Source organism: Chiloscyllium plagiosum, unplaced genomic scaffold (genome assembly GCF_037043375.1).
Source record: "Chiloscyllium plagiosum isolate Xiang-an unplaced genomic scaffold, Cpla_swu_hap1 HiC_scaffold_8, whole genome shotgun sequence".
In the NCBI taxonomy this organism is placed as follows: Eukaryota; Metazoa; Chordata; class Chondrichthyes; order Orectolobiformes; family Hemiscylliidae; genus Chiloscyllium; species Chiloscyllium plagiosum.
Genome location: NW_028270146.1, coordinates 74587227 through 74607716, shown reverse-complemented (window position 1 = coordinate 74607716; position 20490 = coordinate 74587227). Strand labels below are relative to the sequence as shown.

Here is a 20490-nt window from a genome sequence, read left to right as displayed (position 1 = left end):
TTCCCAATATCTCACAGAACATGGACAGTGACTGCCTTCAATATCCATCCAAAGATATTGGCACCATCAAAACACCAACCTCACCAGATCCCCACGGCCAATCTTGCCTACCTCCGAAGACTCTTCAGCACATCACTTTGGAGCTGACTCATGGCTTATGGGGTAAAGATCCTACAGATTACATTAAGTTCATGATAACAAACACACATCTCAAGCATATGCATGGATGAACCTTAAATTCTTCCTTAATGCTAATTCACTTTGTGCTTTCTTGGACACTCACAGCAACAGTACTTTGTCTTGCCTATTAGGGCATTGCCTATTCATCAGAAATGGGGGGGGGGGGCAAGGGTGCTGAGAGATAAATGGGAGGGGGGTGGTGTTGGAGGGAAGGTAGCTGGGCATGTGATAGGTGGATGAAGGTGGAGGGTGATGGTGATAGGTTGGAGAGGAAGATGGAACAGATAGGTGGGAAGGAAGTGGACAGGTAGGACAGTTCCAGAGGGCTGGGGTGAGTTGGACGGATGGATCTGGGATAAGGTGGGAAGAAGAAACTGGTGAAACCAACATTTGTCCTATATGGTTGGTGGGTCTCAAGGTGGAAGATGAGGCATTCTTCCTCCAGGCTTCGGATGGTTTGGATTTGGAGGTGGAGAAGGCCCAGGACTTCCATGTCCTTGGCAGAGTGGGAGGGGATTTGAAGTGTTCGGCCACAGAATGGTGGGATTATTTAGTGCATGTGTCCCAGAGATGTTCTCTGAAACATTCTGAAAGTTGGCTTACTGTCTCCCCAATGTAGAGGAGACCACATCGAGAGCAACAGACACAATAGGTGAGGTATTTGGAGGTGCAGGAAAATCTCTGCAGGATGTGGAAGGATCCTTTGGGACCTTGGATGGAAGTGAGGGGGGAGGTGGTGGAGCAGGTGGTGGCAAGGGAAGATGCTGGAAGTGGAGGGTGTGTTGGGGGGGGGGAGGAGGGTGAACTAAACAAGGGAGTTGTGGAGAGAAGGGTCTCTGTGGAACACAGATAGGAGTGGAGAGGGAAATATATCCATGGTGGTGGGATCTGTTTGTAAGTGGTAGAAATGGCGGAGGTTGATGCGATGTATCTGGAGGTTGGTGAGGTGGAAGGTGAGGCCCTGGTGGGGGGGGGGGTTCTGTCCTTATTGTGAATGGAAGGATGAGGTTCAAGGGCTGAGGTGCAGGAAGTGGAGGAAATGCACTGGAGGGCATTGTTGACCAACACCTAAATACAACACATCATCCTCCGCCATTTCCTTCCCCACCCCTATCTGCATTCCGCAGAGACCATTCCCTCCACCACTCCGTTGTCAGGTCCACGTCCCCCACTAATTCACCCTCCACTCCTGGCACCTTCCCTTGTCACCACAAGAGGAGTAAAGCCTGCGCCCCCACCTCCCCCCTCACCTCCACCCAAGGCCCTAAAAAACCCTTCCACATCCAACAGAAATTTTCCTGCACCTCCAAACTCCTTACCTACTGTGTCCATTGTGGTCTCCTCTACATTGGGGAGACTTGAGACTTGCGAAATGTTTCAGAGAACATCTCTGGGACACATGCACTAAACAATGCCACCACCCTGTGGCCGAACACTTCAACTCCCCCTCCCACTCTGCCAAGGACATCCTGGGCCTCCTCCACTGTCAAATTCTAGCCACCCAACACCTGGAGGAAGAATGTCTTATCCTCTGCTTTGGGACCCTCCAACCACATGGGATCAATGTTGATTTCACCAGTTTCCTCATCTCCCCTTCCCCTCATCCCAGATCCAACCGTCCAATTCAGCACCACTCTTTTGAACTTTCCTACCTGTCCATCTTCCTTCCCACCTATCCGCTTCACCCTTCACTCCAACCTATCATCATCACCCCCACCTTCATCTACCTACCGCATTCCCAGCCACTTTCCCTCCATCCCCACCGCCCTCCCATTTATCTCTCAGCCCCCTTGCACCCCCCCCAACATTCCTGATAAAGAGCATAGCTTGAAACGTTGACTCTCCTGCTCCTGAGGTGCTGCTTGATTGGCTGTGCTTTTCCAGCACCACACCTTCTGACTCTGATCTCCAACATCTTCAGTCCTCACTTTCTCCCATTACCTATTCATTCAGAACTCACAGGCTCACAGCATCTCTGTCTTGCCTTGTGTTTTAGTGCACACAGGGAATTGGACATGTTGCTGTATGGTACCATGTTATATCAATATCACAAGTACAGCATGTGCCAGCAGCTTACATGATAAACACAACACATATGCTTCAACCAAAGGCTGTATCTGAAAATCTAAGAAGGAGCAGACTTTAATCGAGTGAAATTAGGCTATTGTCTGTCATGGGGTGTCACCTTGCCCGAAATGTCAATTTTCCTGCTCCTCGGATGCTGCCTGACCTGCTGTGCTTTTCCAGCACCACTCTGATCTGAACTCTGGTTTCCAGCATCTGCAGTCCTCACTTTTGCTTAGGCACTTGATAAAGTCAGGATCTAGGGTCAATGTTCTTCCATTGTGACGATTGGGCCATGATCAGTCCAGCAAATCAAGTCTGACTAGTCCAGGGATCTCTTGGAGTATGGACCATGGTCAGCCTTGGAGGTGTTTGCAGTAGCCACTAAGGGGGATTACCAAGGTCCAGTCCATACTGTGTTGGGGAAAGTTACAAGTTGGGGACAGTTACAATATCCCAATGTATTTGCACATACATGGCAATCCCCATATCCCGCAGTTTCAGTTACCCGCGGTTTACCACAGCCCGAGCATAATAGAGGGAACGTTCCAGAACCAGGGACCAGGAAGCTACCGGGAAGGTACATTTCCCATTTAAATGAATGGGTTCACTTCATCCATGATTTTGGGCTTCTGCTGTAGTCTTGGAACGTAACCCCCGCGGGTACGGGGGGGGCAATATTGTATATGACCTGTGCTGCTTATATCTGGGTTAATGGTGCTGGAAGATAACAGCAGTTTAGGCAGCATCCGAGGAGCAGCGAAAATGACGTTTCGGGCAAAAGTCGATTTCGCTGCTCCTGGGCTTTTGCCTGAAACGTCGATTTCGAAGCTCCTTGGATGCTGCCTGAACTGCTGTGCTCTTCCAGCACCACTAATCCAGAATCTGGCTTCCAGCATCTGCAGTCATTGTTTTTACCCTGCTTATATCTGCATGAGTCTAACATCTCAGAAGGTCAACGATTTCTTGCTGATGACTGAAGATTAGTACTGAGTCAGGGTGAAGATGGCAGTGCACACAGTGCAATGTTGTTCCTGTGGGATGTTTGAGGTGAGGGACATCATTAGTGTCCCAGCTGAGTACTCCTGCAGGCAGTGCATCCAATTCCAGCTCCTTGAAAACCGTGTCAGGGAACTGGAGCTGGAACTGGATGCACTTAGATTGTTCGGAAGGCAGTGACAGTTATAGATAAAAGCTACAGGGAGGTAGTTACTCCAGGAAATGAAGATACCTGGGTGACTGTTAGAAGGAGTAAGAAGCAGGCAGTGCAGGGATCCCCTGTGTCCATTCCCCTGCATAACAAGTATACTGGTTTGGATACTGTTGGGGACGATGATCTACCAGGGGTAAGCCATGGGGTACAGGTCTCTGGCACAGAGTCTGTCCCTGTTGCTCAGAAGGGAATGGGAGAGAAGAGGAGAGCATTAGTCACTGGGGACTCTATAGTTAGGGGGACAAATAGGAGATTCTGTGGGAATGAGAGAGACTCGCAGTTGGTGTGTTGCTTCTCAGATGCTAGGGTTCATGATGTCTTGGATCGTGTTTTCAGGATCCTTAAGAGGGAAAGAGAGCAGCCCCAAGTCATGGTCTACATAAGCACCAATGACATAGGGAGGAAAAGGGATGGGGATGTAAGGCAGAACTTCAGAGAGCTAGAGTAGAAGCTTAGAGCTAGAACAAACAGAGCTGTTATCCATGCCACGTGCTAGCAAGGCAAGGAATAGGGAGAGGGAGCAGTTGAACACATGGCTACAGGGGTGGTACGGGAGGGAGGGATTCAGATATCTGGATAATTGGGGCTCATTCTGGGGTAGATGGGACCTCTACAAACGGGATGGTCTACACCTAAACCAGAGGAGGGAAATTTGCTAATGCTCTTCAGGAAGGTTTAAGTTAATTAAGCAGGGGGATGGGAACCTGAATTTGTAGCTCCAGTGGGAGAAAGTGAGGACTACAGATGCTGGAGATCAGAGTCAAAGAGTGTGGTGTTGGAAAAGCACAGCAAGTCAGACAGCATCCTGCTCTCCTGCTCCTAGGATCCTGCCTGACCCGCTATATATTTCCAACACCACACTCTTCGACTCTTGTATCTCCACTGTCCAGGATGTTGACATCAGTGAAGTCATGAATAAAGTTTCAAGGTCGCAGGAATATATCGGCAGGCAGGAAAGTGGTTTCAAGTGTATCTACTTCAAAGCCAGGAGCATTCGGAATAAGGTGGGTGAACTTACAGCATGGATTGGTACCTGGAATTTTGATGTTGTGGCCATTTCAGAAACATCGATATAGTAGGGACAGGAATGGTTGTTGCAGGTTCTGGGTTTTAGATGTTTCAGTAGGATCAGGGAAGGTGGTAAAAGAGGTGGAGGTGTGGAATTGTTAGTCAAGCACTGTGTCACAGTGGCAGAAAGGACATTTGATGAGGACTCGTCTACTGAGGCAGTATGGGCTGAGGTTAGAAACAGGAAAGGAGAGGTCACCCTGCTGGGAGTTTTCTAGAGGCCTCTGAAAAGTTCCTGAGATGTAGAGGAAAGGATTGTAAAGACGATTCTGGATAGGAGAGAAAGTAACCGAGTAGTTGTTATGGGGATTTTTAACTTTCCAAATATTGACTGGAAATGCTATAGTTCGAGTACCTTAGATGGGTCAGTTTTTGTCCAATGTGTGCAGGAGAGTTTCCTGAGACAGTACGTAGATAGGCCAACAAGAGACAATGCCACTTTGGATTTGGTACCAGGTAATGAACCAGGCCAGGTGTTTGATTTGGAGGTAGGTGAGCACTTTGGTGATAGTGACCACAATTTGGTTATGTTACTTTAGTGATGGAAAGGGAAAGGTATATATCGCAGGGCAAGAATTATAGCTGGGGGAAAGAAAATCATGATACGATTAGGCGAGATTTAGAATGCATAGGATGGGGAAGGAAACTGCAGGGATGGGCACAATAGAAATGTGGAGGTTATTCAAGGAACAGTTACTGTATGCCGTTGATAAGTATGTACCTGTCAGGCAGGGAGGAAGTCATTGAGCAAGGGAACCGTGGTTTACTAAAGAAGTTGAATCTCTTGTCAAGGGGAAGAAGAAGACTTATGTAAAGTTGAGAAGTGAAGGCTCAGTTAGTGTGCTTGAGAGTTGCAAGTTAGCCAGAAGGACCTAAAGAGAGAGCTAAGAAGAGCCAGGAGGGAACATGAGAAGACTTTGGCAGGTAGGATCAAGGAAAACCCTAAAGCTTTCTATAGGTATATCAGGAATAAAAGAATGACTAGAGTAAGATTAGGGCCAGTCAAGGACAGTAATGGGAATTTGTGCGTGGAGTCTGAAGAGTTAGGAGAGATACTAAATAAATATGTTTTGTTGGTATTCACACAAGAAAAAGACAATGTTTAGGAGAATACTGAGATACAGACTAGATGAGATTGAGATTTACAAGGAAGGAGGTGTTAGCAATTCTGGAAAGTGTGAAAATAGATAAATCCCCTGGGCTGGATGCGATTTATCCTCAGATTCTCTGGGAAGTCAGGGAGGAGATTGCAGAGCCTTTGGCTTTGATCGTTATGTCGTCATTGTCTACAGGAATAGTGCCAGAAGACTGGAGGAGAGCAAATGTTGTCCCCTTGTTCAAGAAGGGGAGTAGAGACAACCCTGGTAATTATAGACCAGTGAGCCTTACTTCTGTTGTGGGCAAAGTTTTGGAAAGGATTATAACAAATAGGATATATAATCATTTAGAAAGGAATAATTTGATTAGGGATAGTCAACACGATTCCGTGCTTCACAAACCTTATTGAGTTCTTTGAGAAGGTGACCAAACAAATGGATGAGGGTAAAGCAGTTGATGTGGTGTATATGGATTTCGGGGAGAAAGTGAGGTCTGCAGATGCTGGAGATCAGAGCTGGAAATGTGTTGCTGGAAAAGCGCAGCAGGTCAGGCAGCATCCAGGGAACAGGAGAATCGACGTTTCGGGCATAAGCCCTTCTTCAGGAATGGGGAAAGTTGTATATGGATTTCAGTAAAGCATTTGATAAGGTTCCCCATGGTAGGCTATTGCAGAAAATATGGAGGCATCGGAATGAGGTTTGGATCAGAAATTGGCTAGCTGTAAGAAAACAGAGGTGGTTGATGGAAAATGTTCATCCTGGACTTCAATTACTAGTGGTGTACCACAAGGATCTATTTTGGGGCCACTGCTTATATTTTTATATTTATATTTTTATAAATGACCTGGATGAGGGCGTAAAAGGATGGGTTAGTAAATTTGCTGATGATACTAATATCAATGGAGTTCTAGACAGTGTCGAAGGATGTTGCAGGTTATAGAGGGACATAGATAAGCTGCAGAGCTGGGCTGAGAGTTGGCAATGGAGTTTAATGTGGAAAAGTGTGAGGCGATTCACTTTAGAAGGAGTAACAGGAATACAGAGTACTGGGCTAATGGTAAGACTCTTGGTCGTATGGATGAGCAGAGAGCTCTCGGTGTCCACGTGCATAGATCCCAGAAAGTTGTGATCCAGGTTGATAGAGTTGTTAAGAAGGCATATGATGTGTTAGCTTGTATTGGTAAAGGGATTGTGTTTCGGAGTCATGAGGCCATGTTGTAGCTGTACAAAACTCTAGTGCAACCTCACTTGGACTATTTCGTGCAGTTCTGGTTGCCACATTATAGGAAGGATGTGGAAGCTTTGGAAAGGATGCAGAGGGGATTTACCAGGTTGTTGCCTAGTATGGAGGGAAGGTCTTCTGAGGAAAGGCTGAGGGACTTGAGGCTGTTTTCATTAGAGAGAAGAATGTTAAGCGGTGACTTAATATAGGCATGTAAGATGATAGGGTGACAGTGAGAGCCCTTTTTCCTCGGATGGCTATGGCTAGCACGAATGGACATAGCTTTAAATTGAGGGGTGATAGATATAGGACAAATGTCAGAGATAGGTTCTTTACTCAGAGAGTAGTAAGGACATGGAATGCCCTACCTGCAACAGTAGTGGTCTCACCAGAATTAAGGGTATTTAAATGGTCATTGGGTAAATATAAAGGAGAAAGTGAGATCTGCAGATGCTGGAGATCAGAGCTGAAAATGTGTTGCTGGAAAAGCGCAGCAGGTCAGGCAGCATCCAGGGAACAGGAGAATTGACGTTTCGGGCATAAGCCCTTCTTCAGGAATTCCTGAAGCCATTCCTGAAGAAGGGCTTATGCCCGAAACGTCGATTCTCCTGTTCCCTGGATGCTGCCTGACCTGCTGCGCTTTTCCAGCAACACATTTTCAGCCCACCAGAATTAAGGGTATTTAAATGGTCATTGGGTAAATATAAAGGAGAAAATGAGGACTGCAGATGCAGGAGATCAGAGTCGAAGAGTGTGGTGCTGGAAAAGCGCAGCAGGTCAGGCAGCATCCTCATTCCTGATGAAGGGCTTATGCTTGAAACATTGATTCTCCTGCTCCTCAGACACTGCCTGACCGCTGTTCTTTTCCAGCATCACACTCTTTCAACTGGATAAACATATGGATGAAAATGAAATAGTGTACATTAGATGGGCTTTAGATTGATTTCACAAGTCGATGCAACATCAAGGGCTGAAGAGCCTGTACTGCATTGTAATGTTCTATGTCCCAGGACAACAATAATAAAACTGTATCATTTCCTGGAGTAGTATTTGTACTCAGAAGGTGACAGCAGAGCATGCATCTTAAACAGCTTTTTAAACAATTCATCCATGGGATGTGGGGATCACTGGCTGAGGAGAAAGTGAGGTCTGCAGATCACTGGCTGACCAACATTTAGTGCTGCTCCCTAATTGCCCAGAGAGCAGGTAAGAATCAACTGCATTGGTGTGAGTCTGGAGTCACTGGTGGGCCAGACCGGGTAAGGATAGCAGTTTCCTTTTCTAAAGGACATTAGTGAACCCAGTGGGTTTTCCTGACAATAGGCAATGGCTTTGTGGTCATCATTAAACTCTTATTTCCAAATTTCACCAATTGTAAGGGCAGAATGTGAACACAACTCCCCAGAACATTACCTGTGTCTTTGCTTTAATAGTCGAGTGATAATACCACCAGGCCATCACTTACTCCAAGAATGATTATATAAAGAATGTTACAAATGCAGTTTGAGCAAGATTACACTATTTAATCTCGTTTTGCCATGATGAGGTCAACATGACAGTTCAGACTGTGGGATTTTCTAACATTGCTGACCTCCCCCAGGTACAAGATACATTGTGTTGAAAATGCCATATTAAAATGCAACTGAATGGATTAATGTGAAAGGTTTCCACTTGATCTATGTCCAACTCAACTATGATCATTATTCCCACAGTTTAGAGGTTTGCACCAGATATCCTGGAAGCTGCCATAATGCCTACATTCTTGATAACTCTCAAGTTTTTGCCTCATTCTAGCAGTCAAATTTCGAACAAGGATGCTGCTAGGAGACAAGTGCTACCTCTCCAACCTTGGCTGATGATTCCTTGAAGGAACCCTTGACTGAGGCAGAATGTAAGTTAACTACAGCCCATTCTTCCACCAGAACCACTGTGGAACAGGCCATTCAAGATTACATTCCAATGCTGGGGAGGTGCCTTGCAGTACAGTCTAGATGGAGTGTGCCATATAATCCTGGGGGTATGTGATGGACTCTGAGGAGCCGGCATAGTAGCAGTTTCCAATGAGCAGTTTCCACTGCCACCATGATACAAAGTTGCAGCATCAGGTACAAAAAGCCATTCAGAACTTCATTGATAGCTGCTTGCAAGAGATCTGAGTGAAGTGAACATATTGTTCACTGAATATTGATTTTTTGTTGTTGTTGTCATGAAGGCAAGCAGCCCCTATTATGTGCAAAAAAAATACACTTTATTTGTGAGATCTTTCTACACCTCTCCTGTTGTTCAATAAAAGTTACTATTATCAATCGTTTAAATGGTTTACAATGTCTGCCACTCCCACATTCAAGAATGGCAACCTTGTATGTTCTATGGGCTGCTCCTTCTCACCCACCCACCCACCCATCATTGTTTACACTGAAGCATTTAGAATTTCACATACAATGTTCACAGTGTGTAATGCTTAAGTAGACTTCACTCCAATGTCTAAAGTAATGCAGTAAGTGCTTAAAAACGTATTTTCCCACTGGAGAATGTGCTCAGAGGCAGAGTTTGGACACTAATGGAGCAATGGACATCACCAGCATTCCCACAATATTTTTTCTTCCTCGCAGACCTCTGAGTTCTGTCCACGGTAGTGATTCTGGAATCGGAAATCAATGCTACAAATGGCAATGGCACACTGATCTTCATTTGTGGATGCTCAAAGTGGCTGCACACACATTTTGGAGGGAACTTTGGACATCACTCTTCCTTATATGAGGGCGCATCCCTCCTGTAAGGCAGAGAGGTGAAATAAACCTTTGCTTCCAGAGATGTGTGCAGCCACAAATAAGCATGGACTAACACATACAAAGTGGTCATAAGTGTGCAACTTGAGTGATGGCAAGGTGTTCCCATTAACTTTGATAATCATTTCACTTAAGACCAAAGCCCAGATTTTACAATGTCTCTTATATACCTCACAGATGATACTGATACTATAAAAAACAGTCTGAATCTCTCTGTTGAAGAGACCAACCCACAGGCCAGTCCCTGAAAGCAGTGTCAAAGCTATCTCCCAAGGTCTTCCCATGCAGTATAAGGGAAGGCAGACCACACCCCTCCACCCCAACACCCATCCCATGACATTTGAAGGACAGGTAGCCCTTGAGGGCACCATCGTCAGCATTTAAACTGAAGCAGACATGATAGAAGTATCTTCAGCAATTCTTAGCTACACTAGTGCTTTATTTTACATATTTTTCCAAAGATTTAATGTTACTCCTCTAGTATTATTGTAAGTATAATTATTTCTATACGTTTAATTCATTTTTGCACGTATTATAAAGTTTGAATATAATTGTAGTCATATCATTGCTGTTTAATTAGTTCTTGTTTATTTCAGAAATGCAATGATGTTCGATGGTTATCTTTGTAACTTGCTGGGGGTAAGCAAGTTATTTATATTTATATTTTCGTCTGCTGAGGGTGGCAGTGTAAGGGATTGTAATAAAGAAGTGATTTCAAAATTTCATGGATGAGGATGTGAACATATTTTTTTCTGAGGTGGAATGCAGCATAGAGTTTGGACTGTCAAAGACCAGAGCCCCAAGAAAAGTATTACTCAGAAAGAGCTTCAAGCAGAGTCTAGAACTAGGGGGAGTAGTCTGAGAATTAGGCCCAGATTATTCAGGAGAGATGTTAACAGGCACTTCAACACAAAAAGGGTGCTAGATATATGGGACTGACTTCCACAAATAGAGTCATAGAGTCATAGAGATGTACAGCACGGAAATGACCCTTCGGTCCAACATGTCCATGCTGATCAGATATCCTAACCTAATCTAGTCCTATTTGCCAGCACTTAGCCCATATCCCTCTAAACCCTTTCAGTTCATATACCCATCCAGGTGCCTTTTAAATGTTTAAAACTCTACCAGCCTCCACCACTTTCTCTGGCAGCTCATTCCATACACACACCAACCTCTGTGTGAAAAAGTTGCCCCTTACATTCATTTTATATGTTTCCCCTCTCGCCCCAAACCTATGCCCTCTAGTTCTGGACTCCTCCACCCCAGGGAAAAGACCTTGTCTATTTATCCTATCTATGCTTCTCATGTTTTTGTAAACCTCCATAAGGCCTGTAAATGTTAGAACATTTGTTAATTTTAAATCAGAGAGACGTATTTGTTAAGCAAAGTGGTATAGGCCAAAGGCAGGAATATGAATTAGGCCACAGATCAGCCATGATATTATTGAATGATGGAACAAGGGGCTATATGGCCTACTCCTGTTCTGATGCTCCTACATTCTTCTGCAAATCATACTGTCCCCATGATGGTCAACCAATACCGAAAGAAATGGCATGTTTTTGTGCAAGCTACCAAGATACATGTATTTATTCATTTATCAAAATATAAATTAATTTATGAAACTTTAAATCCTGTTTTCTGGGTTACTATGTCAAGTAATTACCCAAAGTATTTACTATTCACTGATTTCTGGGTTACCATGTTATGTAATTACACAAAGTATTTACTATTCATCATTATTAATGACATCGTAAAATGCAGTTGCCTTGGAGATAGCTCTAATTTCATCCAACTTTGTACAATTAAACTGGTAGATGCAGAAAGATCAATGCTGTTTACTGAGCTTACAACATGTTGTAAAAGGCAATCTCCTTCAAGATGATGAAACTGTGTTCATAAAATTCTCCACCAGGGTCAAGAACAGAACTGGGCAAGATTGATTGGGACAAGAGGTCAGCAGGAAAAACAGGAACGAACAACAACCCACCTTCAAAGACCAGATGGTTCAGGTGGAGTCAAGGTGAGAAAAGTTGGAAAAACAAATTCAGGGTTTCTTGGATAACTAAGCTGGTAAAAATTAACATGAGAAAGATAAAATGTCCTTTATAACAGGCATGGCGTTCAAATGTGGGTGAGATGAACAGTTGAATGAAGCTTACACTATTTGCACTGGAATGACTTAGTGACAAAGATGAAGTGCACATTTCTTTCTCCTCTGACAGATACTACAGGCACATCGGATGCAAATGTGCCTCAGTGGGACCAGTGTCTGGGAGACTTGTTAGAAGTGAGAATGGGAGGGAAACAAGCACATTGCACCAATGTGATGGTACACCAGCAGAGAAGGAGGGATGCAGTATCCTGAGGGTGACCTTTCTGCCTGTGAGGGTAGTCGTGATAATGCATTCGATACTTTGACTTTGTCTGTGACTAAGGCGAATGCAGCCTGTGATGCCAATGTTATTGCAATGCAAGGAGGGTCCATTGAACCTGGAGGGGGTGGTGAGCTTGCAGTGTTGTCAACAGAAGCTCCGCCATCTCCACAACCTCACTGGCATTGTGAGGCTCACGTTGAGAATCGCAAATAATGGGAGATTCCTGGAGTCAAACTTTCAGCATTCAGACATTTCCATTACCGCACTACTTCATTTCAGCAAAGTATAATCGGATTCCGGATTGATGTAACTCAGTGCAGCCGACTGCTATGTCAACAACTGCAGCTAAATCAGAGACATAAGAGCCAGCTCCTGAACCACTAGCTGTAGCAGAATTCTTGGGTTCCAGAGCTAGCAGATTGATCTTCAAAGGCAGTATCTGCAGCTTATTCAACAACAGAACTTGGCCAGCACCTCTACTTTCTGACCACAAGCCTGCCAGTGCAGAAACTACTGGTGCTGGACACGTATCAGGTGGGTCTCGTCATACTGAAGGGAACAAAGAAGGAATTAGGGTCCATTTACCACTTAATCTTACTGCTAGTCCCAACTCCCTAAACCCAGAATTGTAGCAAAATGAATGTTTTCTGTAGCTTCATTCATTGACTTTTATGTTCCCATCATACTTCACTGCACATTTTGTTCTTTCAAGCTTTGATTTTCTAGTCTGTAGGGTTTACTTTGAGTAACAATAATCCAAGGCAATTCTATGGACAGAATACATCCAATGTTCTTTATAAAGCAAAGTATACTACAACAGAAAGTGAAACATCTTACCTGTACAATACTTACAAATGAACCCTTTGATATCACTGGTCTGACCTTCAGACAAGAACAGTCGATCAGCCTACTCTATCTTCCAGGTGTTGATTTGGTGACATCTTCGACAAGCTGGCTAATTTTGCTGAGGCAAGGGGTTTTTTTTAATACCTTTTCTAGACAAGAAAGCTGCTCACTGAAACCTTAACACTATCCAATCTCCAGCGAATGATTAGTTTGACCACGAGCAAACATCACAAAGGGGCCATCCATCACAGCAACTTTAATCAGTTAATTCATCAGGACCTGTTTCCGTCTCCTTGGAATGAGGCTTATCTCTTGCTTTTAATGAATTCTGACATAAAACCTAAAGTTGCTCTTGCTTTTCACCACTCTTATGTCATTCCAATCAGCCATATTATCAGCCATATGATACTTACACCACGACGTCATAACTTTAGTGAATTATCACATCTGATTCACTGTGTCTGTTTTAAACAAAACTTAACTTTTTGAGAGTTACTGCAACAGTTCAGTCCACTACTAAGTTTCAATACTTGATGTAAACAAAGACATTCTTTCATCCGAACACAGATACTTTTTAAAAGAATTTCTAATCACCATGAGACCTTGTATTCTTTCTTCTTCTCATTCAACTTCATTTACCTTCATTTCTGCTAACCCAGCCCACTTTAGATTAACATGCACAGCATGTTGTGACCTCATGGTTCACTTTCTTGATGCACAATTTATTTTTTTAATATGTTAATGATTTGCAAGGTTGTACCTCATATTGTTAACAGTTTTTAATCTACTGTTGGTTCAAAAATATTCATAAAATTATATTTTAATAAGCCCTGTCCTGATATTAAGGAGAAAGTGAGGACTGCAGATGCTGGAGATCAGTTTCCTTATTTCTCCAGTTTCCTCATTTCCCCTCCCCCCAGCTTGTCTCAGTTCTCCAGTTTCCTCATTTCCCCTCCCCCCAGCTTGTCTCAGTTCTCCAGTTTCCTCATTTCCCCTCCCCCACCTTGTCTCAGTCCCAACCCTTGAACTCAGCACCACCTTCCTAATCTGCAATCTTCTTCCTGACCTCTCCGCCCCCAGCCCCACTCCAGCCTATCACCCTCACTTTAACCTCCTTCCACCTATCGCATTTCCAACGCCCCTCCTCCAAGTCCCTCCTCCCTACCTTTTATCTTAGCCTGCTTGGCACACTTTCCTCATTCCTGAAGAAGGGCTCATGCCCGAAACATCGATTATCCTGCTCGTTGAATGCTGCCTGACCTGCTGTGCTTTTCCAGTAACACATTTTCAGCTATCATTTACCACAGCCCATCCTGTTTGGGGTGACCCAGCTACGTATTTTCGTGACCCGTCCATGAAGAGGGTCTCCTCTGCTATGTGTAGGGGGTATCTTTTACTCTCCTCCTATCCTCATCCCCATCTATATCCCCACAGGTGTGTGGTTCCCCTGCGTCTGGAATTCCCTCAGCTGGGTTTTCTCCCATATCCCTGACTATTACCACGGACTGACTTGGGGGATAAAAGAACTGCCTCTCCCTTTGCCCTTCTCATATTGGAGATGGCCCTCAGTTTCACTGTGTTGAGCATCTCTACTACGGTGTGTTTAGTGTGGAGGATTCTGGATTAGTGGTGCTGGAAGAGCATAGCAGTTCAGGCAGCATCCAAGGAGCTTCGAAATTGACGTTTTGGGCAAAAGCCCTTCATCAGGAATATTCCTAATGAAGGGCTTTTGCCCAAAACGTCGATTTCGAAGCTCCTTGGATGCTGCCTGAACTGCTGTGTTCTTCCAGCACCCCTAATCCAGAATCTGGTTTCCAGCATCTGCTGTCATTGTTTTTACCTTAGTGTGGAGGATGACATTCCCTGTCATTACTATGGGCTCGCTAACCCTAACAGCCCAAGCCGCACAGTCTAAGGCTGCTATACACCTGGGCAGCCAGTGACTCCTGGCCCTTCTGTGGTTGAGTAGTACCCTACAGGCCTTCTCCTGCTACCGTGGTCTTGGGTGACCACTGCAGAGTAAAACCTTCCCTCATTATTACAGTGGATGTAAAAATCCTTGCTGGGATCTGGAAGCCCTAGCCCGGGGGTCGATATGAGTCAAGTTTTAAGCTGACTGTATGCCTCCTCCTGTTCTGGCCCCAAGGTTACAGTTTCCAAGGCGGGCTTGCCTCCTTTAGCTAATCTCTGGATCGGTTCAGCCAATTTTGCGAACTCAGATATAAAGCTCTGACTGTAGTTGAATAGCCCCATGACATTTCTGACCCCCGTGACAGTGGCAGGTCGTGGTATCTGTTGGATTGCCTTCTTACGGTTGTTGGACATTTCTTTGAGTCCCTGGGATATGAGGTGTCCCAGGTATAAGACTTGTGTTTTGCCAATCTGTGCCTTTGTGGGGCCTTTCACCCTGCAGTTGCCAATTCCTGCAATACTAGACATAAAGCTTCCTGGTGTCCTGGCCCGTTCTCTGAGGCAATCAGAATATCATTTACATATTGGAGGGCAGTGCTGCCTTCTGAAAATCTACTCTCTTCAGAATGTCGCTCGTCACCCTGTGAAAGATAGTGGGCCTGTTGTGGAACCATTGTGGCAGGCGAGTCCACGTGTACTGTCTGCCCCTTACTATAAAAGCAAATTTGTTCTCGGACTCAGGGTGTAACGGAATAGACCGGAAGCCATTGGCTATGACTAAAACAGTAAACATTTTGTGCTTAGGGGCCAAGCAGTTTAATATGGTGGAGGGGCCTGCTACAATGGGGTACAATTTAGGAGTGACATTTTTAGTCCTGTATAATCAATGTAGCTCCCATCAGGCTTTAGTACTGGCCACGTCGGGGAATTAGTTGTACTTGTGGTTTTTTTCAGGATTCCCTGTGTCACTAGTCTTTGCACTATCCCCACAACTGCTTGTTCTGCTTCGGGTTTTATTGGGCATTGCCAGTGGGGCTTATGCTCTGGTCTGGGAACCCTTATCGGGTCTATGTATCTAACTATGTTCCCACCCAAGCTCCAGGGATGGAGGTGCAGATGGCTCCGAATACCCCCTTTTCGAGCTTCCAGTCCCTGTTGGTGACGGTAGCCACATTGATAGTTTCAAGGTGACTTGTAAGTTTGAGGAGAAAGTGAGGACTGCAGATGCTGGAGATAAGTTTCCCAATCTCAGTCTTCTGACCGTCCTGTCTGGGCCAAATCAATTTCCCTTTTGCACAATCAATTAGAACATTATATTATTTCATGAGATTGTTGCCCATTATGTTGCCCTCGTTATTTTGGCATGCATAGAATCTCATGGGGATATATATATTGCTTATTTCTACGAGGGTCGTTTTGCTTAGGTAAGCTGGGTTTCTATCCCCTCCTACCCCAATTAAGTGAACCATTTTATTTGTGTGGGGTAAGGGTAAGCTTGTAATGGATAAAGCTGCTCTTGTGTCTACTATCATTTCACATTTCCTCCCTCCTATTACTGCAGATACGTAAATTCTCCCCTCTCCTTTATCCTCATGAATGCGGGCAACTGGTTGTCAGCTCTGCTGACCACAAGATTCCCGCGGTTCCGTGTTGTTCCGGATGGTGTTTGGGGGTGCCCCATGCTTTTCCCAGCATACTGTTTCCATGTGTCCTGTTCTTTTGCAGTGGCTGCAGTATTTTACATTGTTCCCTCGTCTATCTCCTGCTCGTGGGACCCTACACTCTCTAGCAAAGTGTTCCTGCCAGCCACAGTTGTGACAGGATCATTTCATTCTACTCTTGCCTGCATTCCAGGAGGGTGCTTTGTCAGGTCTTGCCTTTATTGCAGGAGCTTCTGCCTCCTGCATCCTGCTAGCCCACTCGACTAGGTCATCATAATCCCATTGACCTAATTACTCCTATTTTCAGGATGGCTTGGTGGGCGATAGAGAGCCCATCTTTAAAAGCTTGGATGAATGCCCGGTCCCCCCTGATCTGGGTTTGCTTACCCTGAGCATTCCTGATAGACCCTAAATAATCGTTCCCCATATTCAGAGGCTCCTTTCTCTTTAAGTTGCCTAGTGGTCATGATCCTGCTCCAGTTCGTGGGAGCATTTCCTAGCACCCTCTGGATTTCCTCTTTAAAGTCGGTGAAGGGGGTCTGCTGGGCATCTATCTCAGCTGTGAGGGCAATGGCATGTATCCATTGTCCTGCCCAAAAGTCTTGGACTACTGTGGCGTTGGGTCCACCAACTACCTGCCTCCACTTGTCCGCTGGGCAAGCTGCCCGGACCAGCTGGTGAAAGTCCCTCAGGTGTAGTTGGTGCCTTACCCATACACAATCCAGCTCTTCCCAGAACCTGGTGTTTGCGCTCTGGGGCTGTATTTTGCCCAGGGAGGCCATAATCTGCTGCCTCTCCCCTGGGATGAAGAGTTTATAATTCGCTTTAGGTTGTGATTCTGTTCATCCTCTGGTAATGGGCACTAAGTTATACTCTTGTACGGTTTGTCCAACAGAGGGAGCAGTTGGTCCCTGCTGGATGGTTTTGTAGGAGGGGAGACAGTCAATTTCTCTCTCCTCTTGTAGTTTTTTTTAATGTGTACTCTAGAAATTTTATCCTGCCCTCCAGCTCTTTAACTTATTCCTGGTCCTTTCTCCACCGACTTGTGGAGGCACTCACTTGTTCAATTAGGCTTGCTAATTGGTATACTAACTTTTTAGTTAGTTTCTGTTTCTGCTCATCCATCCATTCTCTCTGTTATGCTAATGTCTGGGATTGGGTACCAACCACTTTTCTTCACTTGCTCTGTGTACCCTTGTCTGTCTGCCTTGTATTTCTCAATAAGGGAACCTTCAGTATCCCCCTTAAAACTTTGATCTGCCATTTAGCAGATTGTGTACCCCCGGATACCACCAACAGTAAAGTGTTCCTAACCAGTGGGGACTTCTCCACTCCCTGGCCAATAATACTGTCCCAGCATCATCCATAAGGCTATAGCAGCCTCCTAGCAAAGTGTGCTCTCTACCGGTGGGACTTCTCTACCCTCCCGGCCACCTCTATTGACCCAACGCCTCCCGATAGGCCCAGAAACCTTCCTGTAGCCCAGCGTGCTCTCTACCGGTGTGACTCTTTACCTTTCCGCCCACCGCCATTATTCAAGCTCTGTCGTTCTACTACGGACTGACAGGGTATCACGGTTACTCACAGTGTCCATGCTCCCCACCTTGGTAACATGTGCTCCATTAACGTTTAGCTCTTGGTCAGAGTGATCAGCTCCATTTCCTCACCACATTGGAAGTTAAAGTACAAACAGCACCCAACTTTTAACTTAAACTTTAACTGGACTCTGCATTGTTCGTCCCGACAGAGTCCAATGTTACCTGACTTTGCCACTTGTGCTTCACAACTCCGAGTGCCCTCGGTGCCTCAATTCCCACTTCAAATCCCAACCTTCGCATGGGGACTACCCCTCTTAACAACCGGTTTAGGGCAGCAGGCATTGCCCTGTCCTCTGGCTGTTTCAGCACAAGCAGCAGGTTCTTACAGAAGTTAATACTGTTAAGCACTTATTCTCCACAGACATGCAGTAAAAAGAATTTTTAACTCAGTAGTGCAGCAAATCAGACATTACAATCGGTATACCTTTTAAACTGCGTGTTTGACCCGGTTTGACCCTTCCCATTTGCAAGGAAAAAATTGGTTCTTGCCCCAGCTCCCTGCTCGTGGCCTTCGACCAGGGCACCATTAATAAGAACCCTGTTCACAATGCCAACTGTTATGGGCAAAATCACCAGCCTTGGAGTCAGAACGGGGTTCAATGACAGAGTTTATTGTTCAAGGAAATACCAGAGCTTCGGGGAGAGAAAGATACCAACAGCACAATGGTCAGCTGCGAATCTTCTCTCAACCTGGAGCACATGTCAAGATATTTTTATATACCTTGTCTTTGTAGCATGGTTTGTTTATGGTAATCATTGCAGAATAATTGATAGTTTTGGTGCAGTCATTGTCAGTTCCAACACAGCCTTTGTTGATTTCAGCGCGGTTGTTGTTAGTTTCAGCACAGACATTGTCAGTTTCAATGTCTGCGTGGAAGTCCATTGCTGTAGTAATGGGCGCTAAGCGCTCTTCTTGAGAAGGATGATTCCTGCAGACCTGGCTTTTAGCACTCTGTATTGATCCGAGTCAAGCTGTTAGCATTTCTATCAAAGGTGTTGGCTGGACCAGACACTTCGGCGAGCAGTGTACGTTACTCATGTGAATTGTCTCCCCCACCTACCTTAAACTAATCAACCAGGTTGTGAGTGCATTGTGCTGGCATTCTGGTGGCCCCAGACAGTGTCTGCATTTGCTCTGCTATCTCTCTCCATATTGTGGCTTGGCAGCCATCTTATGTGTCAAGTGGCCAACTGATGGTTCAGCAGCCATCTTGTGTGACCATGTGCTTAGTGTCACCCTGCCCCCTGCCATCTCCCACTTCACTTCTAAAGTTTGAAGAATCTTTTTATTCAACACAAATCACAATAAAGAAATGCGAAAAAATTAGTGTCGTAACATTACACTTTTGGAGGTAAAGTTTGATATTTAGAGTAATTAACTCTAAGTATTTTTCCGTTTCTAAGTAAAAGTAATTTGACTTCATCTTTTACAATAAAATATCTGGATCTGAGTCTTTGTCGCAGTCATGATGTAAGGTTTAAAGAATGGCTAAAATCTGTTGCTATCCAGGATGGTCCTGAGAGATGCCCCCCCTCTATAACCTCTATCCTCTGAGGGTGTATGAAGAGGCTGCTTAACTCTGAAATGATCTCCAGTGAATCTGCTGCTGTAGCTAACTCGACAGTCAGACAGGTTCCATATATTAACATCCAAATTATGGGCTAATTGGAAAGGCAAATGGAATGTTGGCCTTTATTTCAAATAGAATGGAATCTAACAATACACAAGTCCTGTGAAACCAATAAAGGCACTGGTTAAACCACAGCTGGAATAATGTGAACAGTTTTGATTACTTTATCTATTGGAAGAGTTACAAATGTGAGGTTGCATTTGCAATGCAGTAACACCTATATACCACCTGTGTGTTTTATTTTCTGTTGCCCTCCCATTATATCTCGATGCAGTCCTGGAGTCCACAGCCAGGTTGGAGGAATTATTTAGCCTGGACGATTTGGGTGAACAAGCCCAGAGAGACGTTTGTGGCTGGAGATTCAGAAATGCTGAGAGTGTCCTGCCCAATGGAGGCTCACTCTCCTTGACTAAAAATCCCACAGGTTTGGGGATGGCAGGCAAAGTGAAGATTGAGGGGCCTGGCATCCCTGGAGTGTCCTGAGACAGCCACATTCTCACATGTCAGATGCAACATTGATAGATTCCTTCACCTTTGATTCAATGTCCCAACTGTCTGTGATAAACGTATTCACTATTCCTGTTGTTGCTTCTGCATTCATTGACGTTACTAATGGCCAACATTATGTGATCCCCTCTTGCTTGGACTAGGCTAGTCTCCATCAGTCCTCTGAGTGCCAGTGACCTGGGGCATTCCTCCCTCAGCCAGCTGTGGAGACATATCAGTGATGTGGCACCAGTATGTTACTGTGATTCTACTCCAGCTAATGCTCAAGATACCAGTATCAGAGCTGATAGAGTATGCCGGTGCCAACCTTGCTGGTGTACCCTCA

General features: G+C 45.0%; 1 protein-coding gene and 1 pseudogene across 1 annotated transcript in view; one reads left to right on the top strand and one right to left on the bottom strand.

Annotated features, from left to right (window-relative positions):
- The window catches only part of gpr176 (G protein-coupled receptor 176), a 115141-nt gene that overhangs the window by 74919 nt on the left and 19732 nt on the right, over positions 1 to 20490 (bottom strand). The window lies entirely within an intron of this gene.
- Positions 3250 to 4141, top strand: LOC148149421 (uncharacterized; annotated as a pseudogene).